The 7,500-nt window shown below is 46.1% G+C and overlaps 2 non-coding genes across 2 annotated transcripts; both read right to left on the bottom strand.

Annotated features, from left to right (window-relative positions):
• Window positions 1-463: 463 nt before the first annotated feature.
• Window positions 464-618, bottom strand: LOC139997640 (5.8S ribosomal RNA). The gene has a single exon (XR_011802992.1). It is a non-coding gene; the product is annotated as a 5.8S ribosomal RNA (ribosomal RNA).
• Window positions 619-3,451: 2,833 nt separating this feature from the next.
• LOC139997644 (small subunit ribosomal RNA) lies at window positions 3,452-5,375 on the bottom strand. The gene has a single exon (XR_011802994.1). It is a non-coding gene; the product is annotated as a small subunit ribosomal RNA (ribosomal RNA).
• Window positions 5,376-7,500: the final 2,125 nt, after the last annotated feature.

Here is a 7,500-nt window from a genome sequence, read left to right as displayed (position 1 = left end):
TGTATCTCGATAACCGCGTCGACGACGACGGTTCTCTCCGCGCTCTTTTAATTCGTATCCTTCTTCTTGCGCTTCGTCCGACTCAGAAACGTTCGTAAAACACGAACGACGGCGGGTTGTCAAGCCAAGAAGGGACAGAGAAGAGACGGAGGTAGTTTTGCGAGTCTCCCGTGAACGCGATAGATTTTTCATATATATTTGTATCGAGAGCATGCGTACGCCGGTCTCCACACGATCCAGCGACGAACGCCGACGAACGTCCAACAATCGCTCGTACGTCGCGTACGAGCCCTCGACCGCTCTTTAATTCGTATTCTTTTGCTTGGCGCTCGTCCTCCGACTCAGAAACGTTCGTTTAAAGATAAAACGAACGACGGCGGGCTGTCGACGAGGCAAGAAAGAACAGAGAGATACGGACCGAGAGCAACGATACGCAACGCAAGCAGTCTTAGGTTTACGTGAGCAACCCTCAGCCAGGCGTGGTCCAGGAATTGTATCCGTGGACCGCAATGTGCGTTCGAAATGTCGATGTTCATGTGTCCTGCAGTTCACACGTTGACGCGCAATTAGCTGCGTTCTTCATCGACCCACGAGCCAAGTGATCCACCGTTCAGGGTAATCGTTTATGCATGGATTTTTGTTTGTGTACTCAGGTTTTTGTACTCTTATTCTCGGTTCGAAAGAAGCCGATATCCGACAAACGTCCGACCAACGGGAATCGAACGCGCGGAAGTCGCCATATGATTGACGACACGAAAATACGTTCGAAAACGAAATCGGACGGACTGCGCGACGACACACGCAGCCCGCCGACCGGGCGTAAAGTGCATTATAATATATAACAACCAACGAGATCGAAGCTCCGTTCGTCAGGAAACGACGGGGATATAACACCCGATTCTGAATCCTCTGTACAGCACACGATCTCGCGAAGAAAGCGCACGGTGGCTAGCCCATGATATATATATATGTTCGTTCCTCTCGTCCAGTTATTCGAAGCAAACAGCCGATATGCATCTCCATCGTTCGGGTAAAAAAAAATCGATGGGACGCGCACGGTCGTAGTCTTCCTCGCGCGGTCGTTTCTTCCCGATAGCCAGAAGCAGAGTTTGAAAAACTCTAGCGACGGAACGAGGCATTAGACTCTCGACAACGAGGATACAGACACGGCCGGCGGTCCCCTCTGAATCGACTTCGGTGGTTCAGGTAAAAATAAAAAAAATCGATGGGACGCGCACGGTCGTCCTTCCTCTTCCTCGCGCGCGGTCTATTCTTCCCGATAGCCAGAAGCAGAGTTTGAAAAACTCTAGCGACGGAACGAGGCATTAGACTCGCGACAACGAAGATAGAGAGACGGCCGGCGGTCCCCTCTGAATCCACTTTGGTCGCTCAGGTAAAAATAAAAAAAAATTCGAAAGGGACGCGCACGGTCGTCCTTCCTCTTCCTCGCGCGGTCTTTTCTTCCCGATAGCCAGAAGCAGAGTTTGAAAAACTCTAGCGACGGAACGAGGCATTAGACTCTCGACAACGAGGATAGAGAGACGGCCGGCGGTCCCCTCCGAACGGATGGCGACAACGACGACTAAAGCGCGAAAAATCGCGACGAAAAGGAACGCATCTCCGTTCAGGTGTATGTGTGTGCGTGCGTTTAAAAAAAATTCGATGGGACTCGCAGCCATCGGCCTCGCGCGGTCGTTTCTTCCCGATAGCCAGAAGCAGAGTTTGAAAAACTCTAGCGACGGAACGAGGCATATGACTCACGACAACGAGGATATGGACAGGCGGTCCCCTCTGAACGGGTCGACGAGACGATGGTAAAAGAGACGAACCGGACGAAACTTCCGTCGATCAGGTAAAAATAAAAAAAAATTCGATGGGACGCGCACGGTCGTCGTCGTCGTCTTCCTCGCGCGGTCGTTTCTTCCCGATAGCCAGAAGCAGAGTTTGAAAAACTCTAGCGACGGAACGAGGCATATGACTCACGACAACGAGGATAGAGAGACGGCCGGCGGTCCCCTCTGAATCGACTTCGGTGGTTCAGGTAAAAATAAAAAAAATCGATGGGACGCGCACGGTCGTCGTTCCTCTTCCTCGCGCGCGGTCTATTCTTCCCGATAGCCAGAAGCAGAGTTTGAAAAACTCTAGCGACGGAACGAGGCATTAGACTCGCGAGGATAGAGAGACGGCCGGCGGTCCCCTCCGAACCAACTTCGTCTAGTTAAGAATCGTTATACTCTTTACCATCACTCGCACTGGTATATATCTTTTCGGGCCAACATCCACGCAATGCGTTTTCGTTCTAGGTTACCCGATCCACGAGTACGAACGTACAACGTGGTTTCGTTTTGTCGAACATCGTATATCGTTCGCCGTTGAAACGAACGACAACGAAACGACATAGGAAGAACGAACGCCCTTTGGGTAGGAAGCACGTTTCGAGGAACGACGAGAGTTTGGAGAGACGCGCGAGATAGCTGGAGACGCGCAGATATAGGTATCCATGGATCTTCGAAGAGAACCTTCGAAGATATATAATTCGGTATCCTATTTTTCTGCGGCTCGCTATTCGCGTTCTTTCGCTCTCGTCGACGACTCGTTATAGACGCTTCGTTCGATCCCAAAGAGCAGTCTTCCTTATGTCCCGTTGCTAGGAGGTGAGGCCTACGCAACGCAACTACGAAATATAGAAGAGGTGTGAGCAGTGATCTCTCCGACACGAGGCACTTTAGAGATTTTAGTTTATATATTATATTGTTCGTTCGTTGGATTTCCACGATGCAAATACGAAATACGAGATCGTGACGGCGGGTCTTTCTGTGTACGACCTCACGCAGGCGCCTCGATCGCATTTCTCATTACACGTGGTTTCCACTGTAACTTTTAGTTTTTTCGATATGTGTTCAGCTCAAGTTCCCTCACATATCGTTATTATTATTATTATTATTATTATTAATAGTAGCGGTTTCGTGTTATAGGATTCGGAGACGGCGGGTCTTTCTGTGTACGACCTCACGCAAGCGCCTCGAGAATCTTTTTAAGTTTTCCGTGTGTTATATTATTCGGAGACGGCGGGTCTTTCTGTTTACGACCTCACGCAGGCGCCTCGAGAATATTTTTAAGTTTTTCGTTTGTTATAATATTATTCGGAGACGGCGGGTCTTTCTGTGTACGACCTCACGCAGGCGCCTCGAATTATTCGTGTAAAAGTATATCTCTTCATCCCGATGATCGAGAGAGAGTGCCACACTCTTCGTATAGTTTCGTAACTGGAGCGTCTCCCACCTCCTTATTGTAAAAAATTTGGCTTTTGTCAAAGTATATAGCTTGTTAATACGTCGTATATACTTTGTGTCGATATAGGAGGAGTACGGCTCCTTACCGACGATATTATATATATTTTATTATACAGTGTTCAAGTCAAATATATTCTTTGTGTTTTTGTATTTTTCGTTAATGATCCTTCCGCAGGTTCACCTACGGAAACCTTGTTACGACTTTTACTTCCTCTAAATGATCAAGTTTGGTCATCTTCCCGGTAACATCGGCAATGCTTATCACATTGGCCGCGCACCAGTCCGAAGACCTCACTAAATCATTCAATCGGTAGTAGCGACGGGCGGTGTGTACAAAGGGCAGGGACGTAATCAACGCGAGCTTATGACTCGCGCTTACTGGGAATTCCTCGTTCATGGGGAATAATTGCAAGCCCCAATCCCTAGCACGAAGGAGGTTCAGCGGGTTACCCGGGCCTTTCGGCCAGGGAAAACACGCTGATTCCTTCAGTGTAGCGCGCGTGCGGCCCAGAACATCTAAGGGCATCACAGACCTGTTATTGCTCAATCTCGTGCGGCTAGAAGCCGCCTGTTCCTCTAAGAAGATTTGTTTGTACGTTGGTAGTAAAAACCCGCCGACCGAAGCCGGGGGCCTTCGAGATACCATAATTTACGTCTATTTAGCAGGCTAGAGTCTCGTTCGTTATCGGAATTAACCAGACAAATCGCTCCACCAACTAAGAACGGCCATGCACCACCACCCACCGAATCAAGAAAGAGCTATCAATCTGTCAATCCTTCCGGTGTCCGGGCCTGGTGAGGTTTCCCGTGTTGAGTCAAATTAAGCCGCAGGCTCCACTCCTGGTGGTGCCCTTCCGTCAATTCCTTTAAGTTTCAGCTTTGCAACCATACTTCCCCCGGAACCCAAAAGCTTTGGTTTCCCGGAAGCTGCCCGCCGAGTCATCGGAGGAACTTCGGCGGATCGCTGGCTGGCATCGTTTATGGTTAGAACTAGGGCGGTATCTGATCGCCTTCGAACCTCTAACTTTCGTTCTTGATTAATGAAAACATTTTTGGCAAATGCTTTCGCTTCTGTCCGTCTTGCGACGATCCAAGAATTTCACCTCTAACGTCGCAATACGAATGCCCCCATCTGTCCCTATTAATCATTACCTCGGGGCTCCGAAAACCAACAAAATAGAACCGAGGTCCTATTCCATTATTCCATGCACACAGTATTCAGGCGAAGGTAGCCTGCTTTAAGCACTCTAATTTGTTCAAAGTAAACGTATCGGCCCACCTCGACACTCAGTGAAGAGCACCGCGATGGGATATTAGTTGGACCGCCCCGCGAGGAGCTAAGCCCACCGATAGGACGTACCACATAATGCCAGTTAAACACCGCGAGCGGTGAACCGACACTGTGACACACAGATTCAACTACGAGCTTTTTAACCGCAACAACTTTAATATACGCTATTGGAGCTGGAATTACCGCGGCTGCTGGCACCAGACTTGCCCTCCAATTGGTCCTCGTTAAAGGATTTAAAGTGTACTCATTCCGATTACGGGGCCTCGGATGAGTCCCGTATCGTTATTTTTCGTCACTACCTCCCCGTGCCGGGAGTGGGTAATTTGCGCGCCTGCTGCCTTCCTTGGATGTGGTAGCTGTTTCTCAGGCTCCCTCTCCGGAATCGAACCCTGATTCCCCGTTACCCGTTACAACCATGGTAGGCGCAGAACCTACCATCGACAGTTGATAAGGCAGACATTTGAAAGATGCGTCGCCGGTGCTAGATGACCATGCGATCAGCACAAAGTTATTCAGAGTCACCAAAACAAACGATGGACGAACGGACGAGCCATCCGCCACCGATTGGTTTTGATCTAATAAAAGCATTCGTACCATCTCTGGTACGAATCTGTTTGCATGTATTAGCTCTAGAATTACCACAGTTATCCAAGTAAGTTTAAGTATGATCTAAGAAACCATAACTGATTTAATGAGCCATTCGCGGTTTCACCTTAATGCGGCATGTACTGAGACATGCATGGCTTAATCTTTGAGACAAGCATATGACTACTGGCAGGATCAACCAGGGAACTTTGTATTTTATATATATATTATATATTAGAGTCAAAAGACTCTCTTTTTAAAATAGCCTCAGAGTGTCGTAGGTGGGTCCGTAACACCGTACGACGAGACTTTTCGTTCTTAGTGAACGTTCGACGACACCCTTTTAATTCCCGTTGTAACGTCGAACGCCACTACTCTCTCTCATTTCGCCACTCTCTCTTTACTTTCTTTCGTTCGTTTGATTGTTTGTGTGGAATATTTTAAGATCATTCTGTTCATAGGATCATTCTGTAAGAATGGTTTGTTGGTTGAACGAATATGCCTTAGCGGTAAAAAGCACGTAAACTGCATGCTGAACGTACCGTCCTCGTAAGAAACATATTCGTTCGTTCTTTTGATATTCTCCAATCAGAAAGAACGCACTTCCTAAAAGGTAGTACGCTCCCCATTAGCCTTTCGTATGTTTAAAACGTACTGCGTACGCTATAACATAAGTTTTGGAACGGTCTCTGCCGAACCAGCATGAATTGATACTCAGTTAGTAACAAGCACACTGCCCTAACTTTTTTTAAAGTTAGTGCGAGCATACAGGATCCAGCTTCCCGACTAAGGGGAACCTTGCCACGTTATTTGGTCATTACGTCCAGGACAGCGACCCGCGGCGCAGCAGTGTAGAGAAAGAGTCGATACGAGAACGAAGGAACAGTCGAGAAATAGTAAAAAAGTTCACTAAGACTCGAGGAGCGGTGACTGAATTCTCAACCGAGGCCGTAGAATAGCCACGCGCTCGACGCTGTTCCGTCCGGACCGTCCGACTCGACGTGTCTCTTATAGATACCAAAGCGCCGGCCGGACGGTCGGCGCCGGCCGGGCCAGCGGCCGGGCGCTTACCATGTAAAACCTCCGTTAGAGCGTACCGTCGGACTTAGTCTCTGAAACGCTCGACCACTTTTTTCGAATAAACTACCCTTAGAAAACATCCTATCGTCGAGATATTTTAACGCACCGCTTATTTTAATATTTCAAACGAGTTTTTATCGAAAAATTTAATTTTTTTTTTTTTTCAAAATCGCATCAGTAAACCACCTCTTTTAACGAATACGGACAAAAACCACGTTCTTAATCGATTAGAACACGTTAAAACAACGAGAAATATGCAAAAAAATATATACCTTGCAACGTTAATTAACGAAAAAATTAAACAAATATCGCAGTCGTGTCAGTTCGACGGACACTAATTTTTAAAAAATTCGAAAAAAACGTTTAATCCAGTTGTATTTAATAGAGATATAACCGTTTCTGCAAAAATATTTATACCTTATAACGCTTTTTAACGAAATAACTCGAAATAAGCTTTTCGGACTTTTCCGCCGGCCGAAATTTTTCTAAGTCCCAACGTACCGTCGGACTTAGTCTCTGAAACGCTCGACCACTTTGTTCCAATAAAGTACCCTTATAAAACGTCCTATCGTCGAGATATTTTAACGCACCGCTTATTTTAATATTTTAAACGAGTTTTTATCGAAAAATTTAATTTTTTTTTTTTTTTCAAAATCGCATCAGTAAACCACCTCTTTTAACGAATACGGACAAAAACCACGTTCTTAATCGATTAGAACACGTTGAAACAACGAGAAATATGCAAAAAAATATATACCTTGCAACGTTAATTAACGAAATAATTAAACAAATATCGCAGTCGTGTCAGTTCGTCGAACACAAATTTTTTAAAAAATTCGAAAAAACGTTTAATCCAGTTGTATTTAATAGAGATATAACCGTTTCCGCAAAAATATTTATACCTTATAACGCTTTTTAACGAAATAACTCGAAATAAGTATTTCGGACTTTTCCGCCGGCCGAAATTTTTCTAAGTCCCAACGTACCGGTCCAGAATGAGACAAAGTTCCAAAGGCCCGGTCGTATCCGTCCGTTTTTTTTTAACCTTCCACGGACGAAATAAACGTTTAATCCCGACGTAAAATACAATAATATAGCGATTTATATAAAAATATTCATACCTCATAACGCTTTTTAACGAAATAACTCGAAAAAACTTTTCGGTCCGAAATTTTTCTAAGTCCCTACGTACCGCTCGAGAATGCGACTAAGTTCCAACGTCCCGGGCGCGATCATACTTTTTTTATATAA

This window comes from Bombus fervidus, unplaced genomic scaffold, assembly GCF_041682495.2.
Source record: "Bombus fervidus isolate BK054 unplaced genomic scaffold, iyBomFerv1 scaffold0130, whole genome shotgun sequence".
Lineage (NCBI taxonomy): Eukaryota > Metazoa > Arthropoda > Insecta > Hymenoptera > Apidae > Bombus > Bombus fervidus.
The sequence above is the reverse complement of the archived record's forward strand: the minus strand, read 5'-3'. Positions and strand labels throughout refer to the sequence as shown.